A 16417-nucleotide genomic window follows, 5' to 3' on the forward strand; every position below is an offset into this window, starting at 1 on the left:
CATTTATTGAAGAGACTATCTTTTTTCCACTGTATATTTTTTTCTGCTTTGTTGAAGATTATTTGACCAGAGTTGAGGGTCCATATCTGGGGTCTTTACTCTGTTTACTCTGGTCTATATGTCTGTTTTTGTGCCAGTATCATGCTGTCTTGGCGAACATAGCTTTGTAGTAAAGCTTGAAATCAGGCAACATAATGCCCCCAGTTTTGTTTTTCTTTTTCAACATTTTCTTAGCAATTTGGGGTCTCTTCTGTTCCATATAAACCAACCCCACACACAAGAAGGGAAGTAATCAAGATTAGAGCAGAGATCAATGAGATAGAAACTAAAGATACAGTAGAACTCATCATCAAAACTAGAAGCTGGTTTTTTGAAAGAATCAATAAGATTAAAAAACCATTGGCCAAACTATATCCAAAAGAAAAGAGAGAGGACCCAAATTAATAAAATTATGAATGAAAAGGGAGAGATCACAACTAACACTAAGGAAATAGAAATAATCATCAGAAATTATTATCAACAGTTATATGCCAATAAGTTAAGCAACCTAGATAAAAGGGATGCATTCCTGGAAACCCATAAACTTCCAAAACTGAATCAGGAAGAAACTGACAACCTGAATAGACCAACATCTAGTAACAAGATTGAAGCAGTGATCAAAAACCTCCCAAAAAACAAGAGCCCAGGACCTGATGGATTCCCTGGAGAATTCCACCAAATATTCAAAGAAGAAATAATACCTATTCTCCCGAAGCTGTTTCAAAAAGTAGAAACAGGAGGAAAAGTTCCAGACTCTTTTTATGAAGCCAGCATTACCCTGATCCCCAAACCAGGCAAATACTCCACCAAAAAGGAGAATTTCAGACCAATATCCCTGATGAATATGGGTGCTAAGATTCTCAACAAGATCCTAGCTAACAGGATCCAACAGTACATTAAAAAGATTATCCACCACGACCAGGTGGGATTTATCCATGGAATACAGGGGTCGTTCAACATTCGCAAGTCAATCAGTGTGACAGAACAAATCAATAAGAGAAGAGAGAAGAACCTCATGGCCCTCTCAATTGATGCAGAAAAAGCATTTGACAAGATACAGCATCCGTTCCTGATTAAAATGATTCAAAGTATAGGGATAGAGGGAACATTCCTCAACTTCATAAAATCTAGGAAAAACCCACAGCAGATATCATCCTCAATTGGGGAAAAGCTGACAGCCTTCCCTTTGAGATCAGGAACATGACAAGGATGCCCACTCTCACCACTCTTGTTCAACATAGTACTAGAAGTCCTAGCAACAGCAATCAGACAACAAGAAGAAATAAAAGGTATTCAAATTGGCAATGAAGAAGTCAAACTCTCTCTCTTTGCAGATGACATGATACTTTATATGGAAACCCAAAAGACTCCACCCCCAAACTACTAGAACTCATACAGCAATTCAGTAATGTGGCAGGATACAAAATCAATGTACAGAAATCAGTTGCTTTCTTATACACTAACAATGAAAATATAGAAAGGGAAATCAGAGAATTGTTTCCAGTTACTATAGCACCAAGAACCATAAAATACCTGGGAATAAACCTAACCAAAGAGATAAAGGATCTGTACTCGAGGAACTACAGAACACTTAGGAAAGAAATTGAAGAAGACACAAAAAGATGGAAGACCATTCCATGCTCATGGATTGGAAGAATAAACATTGTTAAAATATCTATACTGCCTAGAGCAATCTGTACTTTCAATGCCATCTCGATCAAAATTCCACCGGCATTTTTCAAAGAGATGGAACAAACAATCCTATGTGCCTCTTGTCTTTGTTTATTTTCATCAGTATCTGTTTCCCATAAGAAAAAATAACTGTGAACATTATAGCTCTCATGAGTTATGTGACTCATTCTAGTCAATCTCTGTCCCTGAGGGTGGTCTTGGGACCCCTGATCCATAGGAGCAAAGATAAAGTCTGAGAATACAAACTTCAGGAGTGAAAGATGAGAAGCCAAATAAAAATCTGACAGATTGTGAAAAAAAGCTGCTGGTGAAAGTGACAGAATAAAAAACTGGAGTATTTTGTCACACATAGGAATAATGTTTTCCAAGATGGAGGAAGTTTCACTTGGATCACATGCTGAGAAAAATGAAAAATAACTAATCAATTCACTTAAAAAGAGTATTAAAGCAACTAGAGATGTGAAGAGAACATTATTGTTAGCCTAGTTTGGAAGGATTAAAGAATTGGGTATAAAATAACAGAGTGGTAAATAATGACTGTACTTTGTTTTACATTGCTAATTAAAGGAGAGAAGAATAGAGTAGTAAATGAAGTGAGAAATACTCTTATGGGCTTTTAAAATTTTTTTTGATGCAACAGCAACATACTAGAACACATTTCTATGCTGAGGACAAAAAACATAGCAGAGAAGGAAAATTGTGTGATATATGAAACAGTGAGATCATTTTGGAATTAAGTCTGTAATAGGAGATACTGAGACTCTGTGAACAAGTATAAAATTTGGCTTTAAAAAAGAGATAAGCAGTTTATTTAATAGGAAAAGAAATACTATATAAATAATGATACCAGTAGGTTTATAGTTTGGAGATGGTGATTAGGTAGTTACTATACAATTGCTTCTATTTTAGTCAGGAAATGCTAAGATGTTATAAAAATACTGAGGTAGGAAGGGCATAGAGAGGTTTGAGCATGATGAGCAGGCTGTAAAATATTCATTTCAGAGTCTAGAGGATTAAGTTTATTGTGAATAGTGAAGTGAGATTTAAGCAGAGGGTCCCTTGAAATGTGTGGTCATAAATTTAAAGTAAAAGCAATTGATATGGCTTGCTTTTATACCAATTTTGCTCAGCTGCCAGAGTTCAGAGTATGTGTAAAAAAAATAAATGAGTTTAGCCAGATTTGGAGTTTTTGTAAGTAAGTAAAACTGATACATAAGGAAGTTGAGGATAAAGATAAAGGGGTGAAGATAATGATGAACTATGAAATCTAAGAATAGAGTATGTAGTGAGGTCATAGCAGGGGCAATAAACATAGGTATTGGTACACATGTAATAGAGAACTCTAATTAGGTAGAGAATCTTAGGAAGGTAGTCATGTATCTTTCACATTAAAAAAAATGGGAAGTTGGAAGATGGCAATCTTCCAAAGTTGATGCTTAAAATAAAATCATCATCTTAAATGAAGTGCAATTATTTGTAATTAGAAACTCCAGTATGTGACCATATGAGTGAATTGTTGAGGTGCTGTGGGTAAATAGACCACTGGGAGGGAAGAGTTCCCATAATGAATGTGGAAATTGCTATTATATTAACATCAAAATTATGAAAGAATATCTTGATAGTTCAAAAGGAGTATTTCTAAACATACATATAATTTCTATAATATTATATGGACTTTGGAGAAACATAAATAACAACAGATACTTAAGCTTAATAACTTATTACAGAATCAGTTTTATTTTGCAGTTCATTTATGAACCCTCTCAACACCATTCTTACTATTGGTACACTTTAACAGTTTCATGTTTTATGTAAATATAAAACAGATAAATAGAATTGAAAAGTATCTCGCCATAAAAAAAAACCTAATTTTTAACTCTAGTGAAAAAGAATTATCTTCAAAAATTAAATCATGCCAAGTAAATTTACTGAATCTGTTTCTATGTTAACTCTGTAATCACAAGAGAATTACAGTAAGTCCCCTAAAGAAATTATGGTGGTTTTTTTTTTGTATTATAATTAGTATAAGACAACTAGGTCCTTAATTTACTAAAAATAAGTGTTTTTTACTTACTAGCATCAGACCACAAAATCTTCAAACCATGGAATGTTAATTTTTTTGTTGTTGAAGAAATATGCTTATGACACATTTGTACAAATTCTAGAGCTCTGGCCATGGATTCTTTTCCATATAAACAGAAAATAATAAAATACAGCAAGAACTGATACAATAATCCATATAGAAACTAAATGTTGTTTTTACCTCCTCACAGGTCTCCTGTTTTTGTCATTCCTATACTGGAAGTCTCATTAGTGAGAACGTGAGCATTTGTCCCCACAATTACATTGCTTTTTTTTCCAGTGTATTTGTCAATTTTGGATTCTTTAACTCTTCAATGACAGTATGATGAGGATTCTCAGTATTTATTGTGTAAATAATATAACAAGCCTGACTAAGACTTGTGTGTTTGTTGTTTTTGTTGACATGTGGGGATGGAAGCATATCTTCATTCCACTGCCCTTTCACATTTTTTTTATCCTCTATTTTACATGTAGATAGCTCTTTTGCTATGGCAGGGGCTTATAGTTTCCTTTTGAAAACTGTTATGCAAAAGTCAATGGCTTTACTTTCACATTATATAAATTAATATTCTACAACTTAATATTCCAGCATACTAAATTCTTAAGTGTGTAAGAATGTCTTCTAGGTCCCATCATGTCAAAGTGTTCAATGATGTGAACAAACTCCAAACAGCTATCTACCTCAGATCATCCTGGTGACTCAAGCTCTTTTATCCTCTATTGTAATTTACTACACTTTCATGCAAAATAACAGCTTATTTTTTTCCACACTCTATTCCTAGAAGTATTTGTCAAATTTCTGGTGTCTAATAATAATGATTAGGTCACACGCTTAGTGTAGTTCCTGACTTCTAAGCAATTTACATTACACATAATCCCTACATTTTAAGAAATGGTGTAGGTATGAGTTCTCTCAATTGTTCTGGAATGGTCCTTTGTGTATGTTCCTCACAAAAGGTGGATTCCTCTGATATATGAAAGCAATTATGACCTTGAGGTGTTCTCCTGTTTAAGGTAAAGAATTTAATAATGTCATTCATATCAGCCAATTTTTCCATTAAAACTAATCTTTGAAGAAAGAGCTTTAGAAAGATCACATCCAATTTTCCCACAGGAATTGCTCTTAGGAATGCCAAAAAGCTTAGAACAATTTCTAATTTTTTAAAATAATAAGAATATAGCTTTTTTTAAAAAATCCTCAGCTGCATCTACATAAAAAGAAAAAAATGAAGCAATGGAAGTTCATTTCTCACAACATTATGCACACATTTTCCACACTGGTATAAACTCAGTTTTGAACCGAATTCAGGATACACTGAGCTATATTTAAACAAACAAACAAAACACGAACAAACCAACAAAAACTGATCTTTGATTTCTCTCTTGTTGAGTTCCTACTATCAGTTTTTTCACCTTAAACTAGGGGTTATTTTCCCGAATTTTGCTTGAGAATTATTGGAAATTCTTTTTTTATATAGATATTAAATGCAAAGCACTTAGGACACATCTAGAACATAGTGAGTGATCAGTATGATAGTGGTAATGACTTACTTTTCTTGTTACACTTAGAACCAAAATTTCTATTGTATTCATCAATGGCCATTTCTAGGTGAAATGCTGTGCATAAATTTAGCAGCGCCCTATGATGAATCCTCTGAAGGCATCCTCTATTCTTTAATTAGTAGCATATTTTTAGAGGTGGTTATTTTATCCTAAATAACATAACAAACACGTTGGTCTCACTAAACACTGCTATGCTTTAGCCCATTTTAATATCAATTCACCATTTTAAATGAATATGAATAATTTTTAAAAAAGTTTCATCTCAATTCTTTCAGATAAAAGACTGGCAATTAATCAGGTCTAAGAATTTTTTTCTTTAGATCACTCAACATTTGCATATTTGATTCTGTAAAATCTATAACTGTTGTAACAAATGAAAATCCATAAGTTAGTGACTATTTGAGATAATTTGCATGAATTTTAATATATTAACACTTCAAAACTAACATCTAATTTTCAGGAAGAAGCCTTATAATGTGAATGTTGCAACATTATTGTGGCAGACTGAATTAATTAGCTCCCGTAAAATTTCCCTAAAGCCTTTTCTTTCACACCTTTCTGTAGGAAGTTATGCTTTTTTGATTTTTAGTTCCATAGGGATCAGGATAATGCCCAACACTTTCTAATCATTTTCCAATGTACAAATTACCAATAGGTGTTGAATTATGTGTTGAATAAATTACAAAAATGATGCACACCCAGAGAAAGTTTAGGTGATTTTAGAATTTAATCTCTCTTTTTTTAAGGCCAAAGAGAGTTTTCTAATTAAAAAATATAGTAATTCAAACTTTATCATGCAATTTGCAAATGCTTCATCAAATTTTTGATCAAGTTATTTGTGAAGTATCTTCTTGATAAAAAGGCATTATCTATTATATATTAGGACAAGTTAATCAAATAAAATTTGATTTTTCAAACAACTGATTTTATCAAATCATGCCTTCAGTGCACTTTTTTTCTCTGAAGATTTCATTTATTTTACACAGAGAGAGAGCAAGCATAAGCAGGGGATGCAGCAGGCAGAGGGAAAAGAAGGTCTCCCACTGAGCAGGGATCCCCACTCAGGGCTTGATTCCAGGATCCTGGGATCACGACCTGGGCAGAAGGCAGACACTTAACCAACTGAGACACCCAGGACCCCCCTTCAGTAGACTTTTAACCAAAATATTCAGTCTACCAGAGCAGCACATCTATCACCTTTTGCAACAGGTAAATGATTAAGCACATACAATCTTAACCCAATCTTAACCAAATTGACAAAGAACAACTGTCATTTCCACCACTGGCTTCTTCATTTGAAGTATGTTATCTAACACTCGGAATCTCAGTGCCCTCCATGGCAAAACAGTACTAATTTCATTAGATAATTTTGAGAAATAAGTGACTGAAACATGTAAGTCTCTTGGAACAGAGTATAGTAAGTCTGAATACTTGAAAAATATTAGCTAGTTTTAATTCTGGGGAATTAAGCTTTATATAATGGCCCACATCCAGACATTAAGTAATGTAGTAACTTTAGCATGTAGATTTTATTTTCATTAGTTTTTAAAACAAAGTAAGGGGGTACCTGAGTGGCTCAGTCGGTTAAGCATCAGACTCTTGATTCTGACTCAGGTCATGATCTTAGGGTGGTGAGACTGAGCCTTGTGTTGGGATCTAAGCTCAGCTTGATCTATGGAGTCTGCTTGTCCCTCTTCCTCTGCTCCTTCCCCTCAACTCTCTCCTAAATAAATAAATATAAAGGAAAAGTAAATATTCATGTTATCTTTCATCTATAATTTTCAATATGTTTATATCTAAAATATCTTTACCTGTCCTGAAATAGTCTCTTTACTTATTTCATTCCCCTTACTGTGGACTCATGGAAGGCCGACTAGCTCTTGCTCACTGCTGCATTTTCAGTGCCTTGCATACAACCCGACACATGGTAAATATTCAATCAATATTTTTGAAATAGATGATCATATGAATATAAGTTTTTCAATTTTTAACATACAGAAAGAGGCTCCACTGTATGGTCAGTAGCAAAATACATTAAATTCATTAATTATAATTAAAATAAGTAATCATAAAATAATTGTATGTACAGGCATACCTTATTTCACTGTGCTTCACTTTATTGTGCTTTGTAGATATTACATTTTTTAAAAATTGAAGGTTTATGGCAACCCTGCATCCATCAACTCTAATGGCACAATTTTTCCAACAGTATTTGCATGCTTTGTGTCTCAATGTCATATACTGGTAATCCTAGCAATATTTCAAACTTTTCCATCTTATTATATTTGTTATTATATGTAATTTACATATATAATATCTATTAATATTTGTTTTTATGATGGTATGTGATCAAAGATTATAAGTCAACGGAAGAAATTTTTAGCAATACAGAATTTTTAAATTTAGGTATATAATGTTTTTTTTTTTTAATTTTTAAAGATTTATGTTTTTATTTTAGAGAGAGAGAGAAAGAGAGAGCACAAGCCTGAGGGGCAGAGGGAGGAGGGGATACAATCTCAAGCTGACTCTGTGCCAAGAGTGGAGCCTGACATGAGGCTCAATCTCACAACCCTGAGATCATGACCTGAGCAGAAACCAAAAGTTGGTTGCTCAGCTGAATGCACCACCCAGGTGCCCCTGAAATTGTCTTTTTCAGACATGATGCTATTGCTACTTAGTGGAGTACAGTGTTGTATAAATGTAACTTATAAACACTGGGAAACCAAAAAAATACATTTTATTTGTTTTAATGCTTTATTATAGCAGTCTGGAAACTGAAACTGTAGTATCTCCAAGGTATGCCTGTAAAATACATTTCTTATTTTATGCAGATTATGTAATAGGTTGTATGTTCTAGGAAGTCCTCAACAAAACAATCAGCCTACTAATAAAGCATTTCCATAAAAGCCTGATTCTGCTGTGCTTCATCTCTACTGATATGATAGGGGGAAAAGCTGTTGTGTAGATAAAATTGATTATTGCTATTCTTCCAAATATTATATCAATTATCCTGAGATCATCTCACTGGACAAGGTGGAAGCTAAATAGCTAAAGATAAACTTACAAAACAATATTTTTAAAAATGTTTTCATTACTTATAGGATCTCTTGTAGTATATAATAAGTATACTTATAGTATCACACAGTTATATCATGAAATCATAATGTGTTTCTATAGCAAAAATAATCTTTAAACAATTATATGGTTTTCAAAGTAAAAAATGCCTATTCAGTTAGGGTCATTTTAAAATTGTTTATTCAGACAATCAAGCATTCTGATGTTCTGAATATTAGTCCTAGCTAAAGGCTGAATTAAATAATTGCATGGTTTGAGCAAAAGAAAATTTTAACATAAGCCTGTCTAAATACGTTAATTTGATGAATTTTCAGAATAGTATAGGAATGTGTATGGTATTATATTTGTAAATTAAATATAATCATAGAGTGGGTCATCCTTTATGTGTTAACTAAATTTTCAAGTAATTAGCAGATAAAATAGAAAAATACGGTCTTACAAGTTTATTTATTTCTGAATACTGTTGGTAAGTCCAATACATGGCATAAACTAATTAACTCTTCATTATATTTTTATGACCATATTCAGGGCTTAATAGAAAACATAACTAAATTCCTTCAGGCCAACATTTGCCATCTAAGAAAATCAATATCTCTAAACATAATCAATATCATAAATTTTAATTAAAAAGTCAAGCACTAGCTAACACATAAACATTTTAAGTCATTTTAGCATGAAAAAAAATAGAATATGTTCTTTTGTCAGCTTAAAAATAAAATTAAGAAAAAACCATACATGTAAAAGAAAATATCCCTAATAACTATTGCTCATACATAAGATGGGTGCTTTGCTGTGACCTTTCGACTATAGTAGTATAAAATACATTTCAATAGCTATTCTTAAATCAGTTTATTCATTTTACATTACATTCCCTACAAAATCAATGGATTCATCTTTACAAAACAAAAATCCAAAGAGTATCACTTCTCTACTCACACAATTTGAATAGCTTGTCACTGGAAGGAATATAAAGTCTACGCTCTTGAATTTGCTATATGAATGCTACACGTCTGTTGCAACTTCTCTCTCCTGCTTTAACCCTACAGTCCCCTGTTCCAATCATGATAAAAACATCTTCAATCCTCTGATATAACCAGAGTAGGCAGCCCCTTCATGCCTGTGTTCTGACCTGGTAATTTCTTCTTTCTTTCATACTCTCTGATTTGGACTCAAACTCATCAGCCTCTCTTTTACCCTGCAGAGCTATGAATTTATATGGGAAGCTTCAGAAGCTCATCTACCATGCTGCTATGCCAACATTGTGAGCAATCTCTGTACTCCATAGTAGGTCATAGTTTAACTGTCTCTTTCTATGCCTGTCTTAATGGATCAGGAGTCCCTCAACAGTAGGGCAAAAGTCTTAGTCATATTTATATCTTTCCTCCTTAGCACAGTCCTACACACATATGTTTCCACTTTCCCAATTTTCTATGTGCACAAAATTGGGAAACTTTATTTTTTTGAGCCCTTTCTTTGCCTTAAAAATGAGGCTAAAGATATTTCCTCTACAAAATGAATAGGGGGTGCTTCATTTGGGGGTAACTAAGCTTTGTATGTAAAATTAACCACTCTCTCCTAGAAATGTGTAATACAGTTGAATAAATATTGGCTACCACAATTTTACTTAACTTCCATTACACAGTAACAATTCTTACATTATTAAAGAATAATAAGCGACGAGAATATGATATAAACTAAAGTTAAGAGGGAATTAATATCTTTATCTAAGATGAAAAATACAACCCCACTCCAAAAGTCAATTCTTCATTAATTAAAAGACCAGAAGAAGCATTTTAGGAATTTTACAGGACACTTGTTCCAAATGTAATGCAGGCTCTTACAAGAGCTCTGTACTTGTTTATTCCGCAGGACATGTTACCTTCCAGATATATGCCTGGCTCATTCCTTTGTTTTTCAGGTCTCTATTCAAATATCTCCTCTTCAGAGTATTTACCCAAAATAAGTATCTTTCCTATTTCTCGTCATCTTCTTATTTTGCTTTATTTTTCTTTGTAACATTTACAACCACCAGGTAATATATTTTTATTTACTGGCTCTATGTCAGACTAGAATGTGATAGGCATGAGGGTAGGGACTTGTCTTAAATTCACATTCTCAAGCAACACATAGGAAGGTGCTTGACTTAGTGTGTTCAGGCTGCTATAACAAAATATCACAGACTGGGAGGGCTATAAACAATTAACTTTTACTCCTCACAGTTCTGGAGGCTAGAAGCCTGAGATCAGGATCCTCAGCCTACTCAGCTGAGGCCCCTCTTCCGAACTGTAGAATGCTGGCTTCTCACTGTATCCCTGCACAGTGAAATGGGGCTAATGAGCTCTTTGGGGCCTGTTATAAGGGCACTAACCCCAATCATGTGGGCTCCACACATTACCTAAGCACTTTCCCAAGGCCCCTCTTCCTAATACCATCATTTCAGGTACTAGAATTTCAACATGTGAATTCTGGGAGACACAAATATTCAGACCTTAGCAGTACAGAACATGAAATAGGTGTCAAAGAACTAACTGAATGAATGCAATTTGAAAAGGATTTAAAAAATATTCCATTCCCAAATATATTTCCTCTCCCCTTGACTTTTGGAGCACTAGAAATTCTTTCCAAAATGTGTTCTGAGGTATAGTAAAGGCACTTTCCCACAAGAAAAGGAAGAGACACCATGGCTCTCTTTCTACATGTGTATACACGGAGGAAAGGCCAAGTGAGAACACCGTGGGAAGGCTGTATCGCAAGCTGAGAGAAAGGTTTCACCAGAAGCCAACTCTGCTGGCACCTTGATCTTGAACTGCTAACCTCCAGAACTGTGAGAAAATAAATTTCTGTTGTTCAAGTCACCCAGTCTGTGGAATCTTGTTATGGTGGCACAAGCAGACTAATAAAGCATATGAATAACAGACTGGAAACTTCAGAAAATGCTAACACAGTTATTTATTTCACCCTGAAACATTTACTGACTTCCTGGCCTATGAGGGAGACTTGGAAATTAGGCCAAAAGTTTTAAAGGCAGAGTAAAATTTCTTGCAGTCTCCCAGTGCTTAGAGAACAAAACTACTAGGTGAGAGGGACAGCTCCAAGCATGAGGTCATTCTACCAATAAACATACTGCCAGATTTTGAAGTTCTACCAATAAAAAGCTGGAAAGCTGAGGTGGGAATTTCTAAAGGAAACAGCTTAATCTCACAAAGATTTCCATAGCTCTCAGTCAGAACCCCTGAAGGCCATATCCAAGAGTCAGGCTTAAACCAGATTTAAAATGACTTCTGCCCCAGCAATTGCACTACTAGGTATTTACCCCAAAGATAAAAAGGTAGTGATCTGAAGGGACACTTGTACCTCAGTGTTTATAGCAGCAACATCCACAATAGCAAACTATGGGGAAAAGCCCAGATGCCCATCGACAGATGAATGGATAAAGAAGATGTGCTTTATATATACAATGGAACATTACACAGCTATCAAAAAATGAGATCTTGTCATTTGCAATGATGTGAATGGAACTAGAGGGTATTAGGCTAAGTGAAGTAAGTCAGTTAGAGAAAGACAATTATCATATGATCTCACTGATATGTGAAATTTAAGAAACAAAACAGGATCATAGGGGAAGAGAGGAAAAAATGAAATAAGATGAAACCAGAGAGGGAGACAAACCATAAGAGACTATTAATCACAGGAAACAAACCAAGGGTTCCTGGGGGGAGGGGTGTGGAGGGATGGGGTAACTGGGTGATGGACCTTAAGAAGGGCATGTGATATAATAAGCACTGGGTATTATATAAGACTGATAAATCACAGGCCTGTACCTTTGAAACCAATAATACATTATATGTTAATTAATTGACTAAAAATTTAAAAATAAAATAAAATATCAACTATAAATAAAAAAAAAAAAAGTGCCCCCTGGATAGAGACCAAGCACAATTCTAATTAGATTGAGATGATCAGCCTTGGGACTTATTTCCTAAAGAAAGGGGAAATCTCTGTGATACAAGATAATACCACTTAGAATGTATATTATTTTTATATACAATATTTGGTGTATAATAAGATATTATAAGGCAGGGAAAGAAGTGAGGATATATGACATAATCAAGAGAAGAAATAGAAATAGAAGCAGATCTACAGTTTATTTGGAAACAGATTTAGTGTAAAGAACCTTCAAATAATTTGATTATGAGAGCAAGAAAATAGAGTCACAGATGAAGAAAATAGATGAGAAAATAGAGAATTTTACAAGAATATTGGAATTTATGAAAAAAATTCAAAAACAGCTACAGAAAGAAAAACAAACTGTCTGAAATTCAAATCTTGACTAATGTTTGCCCTAACAGTTTGAACACAGTTGTTCAAGAGATTACCTAAAGACAAAACATAGAAGATACTCAAAGTGAAGCACTGAAAATAACAAATAATGGAAGGAACAGGTACCAGAACATAAGATAAACATGTAACATGTTTTAAACACATGGTCTCTTTCTTTTTTTAAATAAACATATTTTAACTGAGGGAAATGATTTTTTTTATCTGCATGGTAGCCGTTAAAAATTGTAAAATATATTATAACTTGGACAGTAATAGAATAAAAATTTGAATAATTAATTTTTGTTAGTAAAATACATTATAACTGGGACATTAAGAGAATAAAAGTTTGAATAATTTGAATAACTTTTCATTAACTGAAGAACAAAGAATATATAAAATAGATGAGTCAATGATAAAATGGATAATGAAATAATAAATATAAACTTAAATACGCCAGTAGATAATTTAAATATCACTGTAGTCCATATTCCAAGTAAAAGACTTATTGTCAGAATTAATGGAAAAAAAAAAACAGAAAACCTCAAATGTTGTTTAACCAAAACATACTTTAGAGAAAGAGAACAGAAATACTGACTCTAAAATGATAACATACATGCTATTAAAGCCCATCCAAAATTGTATGTACAGACTATACTAATATCAGGTAAACTGCACTTTAAAGCAAGAAGCCTTTCCAGTGATGAACTGTATTTTAGTTAAAAGTGGGTCAATATCATAGGAAGATATTATAATCCTAAATGTAATTTATAGCTTCAATGTACCAAAAAAAAAAAAATCCAAAATCATTGTGGGAGATTTTAACAATATGTTTTCAATTTTAAGGGCAGGGGAAAAAGTCTACTGACATGGATAATACTAGCAATAAAATTAACGTAGTCTTATTGATAAGATTGTACATTCCACCAAAAAATGACAGAGCTTTAATTTTATTTCAAGTGTATGTAGAACAAAAATGAAATAAAGAAGAGACTCTTGACAAATTTCAAAATATTGAAATTACCCGGGATATATTCTGTGACCAGAATAGAATTAATGCAGAAAAAGGTTAACTTAAAAACTTACGTTTCTAAAACTAGAGCACTTCTACAAAAGTGGGTACTCCAATAACTAATTATAGTAGGAGTTGTTTAGGACTGAAACATAGTGCCTGAATAACACATCAAAATTTGGGGAATTTAGCTAACATAGTGCATAAAGGAAAAATAGAGTCTTGAGTTCATGTTAGAAAAGAAGAAAGGTAAAAATCAGTGATTTAAATTTGATCTTAAGTAGTTAGTAAATAACAGTAAGACAAAACAAAAAATGTAAAACAGAAGAAATATTTTAAATATGAGAGCAGAAGTCAATGAAATAAAAAATCCTAAAACACAAAACAATGAACAGTTAATTTGTTTTTTTAGAGATTAATACAATTGATAACACCCTAACAATAATGATTAAGAAAAAGAAAAGAAAGAGAAGTTGCTTATTTTAGAAATAGAAAAGGGGCATTGCTACTGATTTAAAAATCTGTAAAGAATACTAAGAAAATAGTATAAACAAATCTATACTAACACATCTGACGATATATAAGGAATAGAAAAATCTCTAGAGAAATCATACCAAAGCTCAAAGAAATAGAAAATCTAAATAGAAAGATACACATTAAAGAAATGTTTTTAAATAATTTCTACAAGAAAGAAATTACAATCTTGAATAAACTCTATTGGAGAGCAGAAAAGGAGGTGACACATCCCCAAATTTTTTTGAGACCACCATGATGATGCATCCTAAACTTGTCAGTGATATTTCAAGAAATAATACTAACGTGATTAATTCTGATACCTGAGATGTGTTGAGGCATAGATTAAATGCCATCAATAATCTAAATTAGATCTTTAATTAAATTTATTTTAGATCTAGTTACATGATTAGAAAAGGGGGAAGGATGGGTAAAAATGTTTAGAGGAACACACACACATTGATGAGGGGGAGGGAGAGATAGTGACTTTAGTTATTTTGGAACAGTGAATCCTGCTGAGAATATTACAAACTATTTCTTTAAAAAACTGGCTTATGAGCGCGGGGGGGCGGGAGGGGTAGTAAAAGTTAGCCAGATGCTGAAAACTACAGTCAGAAAGCACTGTAGACCAAAGTAATGACATGTCGCAAAGTGTGAATTGTGTGAATTGTTTAGGGAAAACCACATGTTTTGGTAAAGTTGATGGATGCCCACCAGATGATATTTATCTCCTAAGAATTAGCTCACCCATTGCTTTTCAAAACACCTTTTCTTAAGCAATGTCATATGTTCAGCAAACACAAAGGAGTTCATCAACTATTAAGCATGATATCACAACAGGGTGGAAGTATAGGGAAGGTTTGAATCACTCAGGACAATTACACAAGGATTTTATTAAAGATAAGGAGCTGCTGACACAATAAACATGAGTGTAACATGATCATATTTGTAATTTAGAAAGAGCACTCTGGGAGCAATAGATTGAATGAATAATAAGGGAAAAGTCCTGAAAGTGAAATCATCAGGGAGGCTCTTGCTGAAATTCATGAAGATAATGATGAGAACTTAGTTAAGGTTAAGAGCATAGTGATGGAGGTGAGAAGTTCTGGTCTTTAAATGTTTAAGAAATAGAATAAATAGATTCAGTGATCCATGTTATTAAGGAGATGTAAGAATTTTTAAAAAATCAGTTTTGTCCTTTGGAAACCCATAAAACCATCATAGGACAGTTTTCAACAAAGTATTTTTTACATTGGATGACAGCATGAGACCATCTTCAAACAGTTCTTTGAAAAAAATTCAAAAATGATATCCAAATACTAGTTGGATTAAATGATCCTGAGATATTTTAGTAGAGCAGTCAGTAATGACCATTTACTGCCTATGACTACCAATTAACAAACATCATTAACAAATGAATATTCCTTCTGGAAACTGGTAGGATTTGATGCCAACTCAATAAAACAGAGACTCTATAATCCATAATTTTCATCTAATTAGTGTTTAATCTTTTTTCAATCCTGTGATTTAATTACAAATGTTTTAGTTCAGTGAAATGAAAAATCTTTTTTTTTTGTCATTATTGTTCAGTTAAAATCAAGAAGGTTTCCCGATAGATATAGATTACCAATACAGGTTTGTCCTTATATAATTACTCTAAAGATTAGGGGAGCAAAAAGAAGTCACTAATCTTAAGAACAATGACAAAAGGTTTCTAAAACTTATTGTTTTTGTTATCTGCCCATCAGGAGTTAAGGTTTATTTGTTTCATAAATGTGTTTCTCACTTCTCTTGGGAAATACAAACTTGTTGTATTAAGTATGCTATGGTATTATTGCATATATTTAATATAGTTTGAAAAATTTTAACAATATTTGTCTCTAATTACCCAAAGCCTTTATATATTTGAAATTTAAAATTAAAAAATAATACTGATCAATACTGATATTTTTCCATGATTTCTTCTTCTGAAATTACATGAATTGATCAAATAATAAAATACATATATTCTACATGTTTATCTACAAAAGGAATGAGTTTTTGAAATTACTAAATTTAGAATATTTAAATTAAAATTGGTATAAGTGATTAGATAGTTCAAATTGGTATAAGTGGTTAGAAAGG

This window comes from Enhydra lutris, unplaced genomic scaffold (assembly GCF_002288905.1).
Source record: "Enhydra lutris kenyoni isolate GAN:26980312 unplaced genomic scaffold, ASM228890v2 scaffoldscaffold9, whole genome shotgun sequence".
NCBI classification, from domain to species: Eukaryota; Metazoa; Chordata; class Mammalia; order Carnivora; family Mustelidae; genus Enhydra; species Enhydra lutris.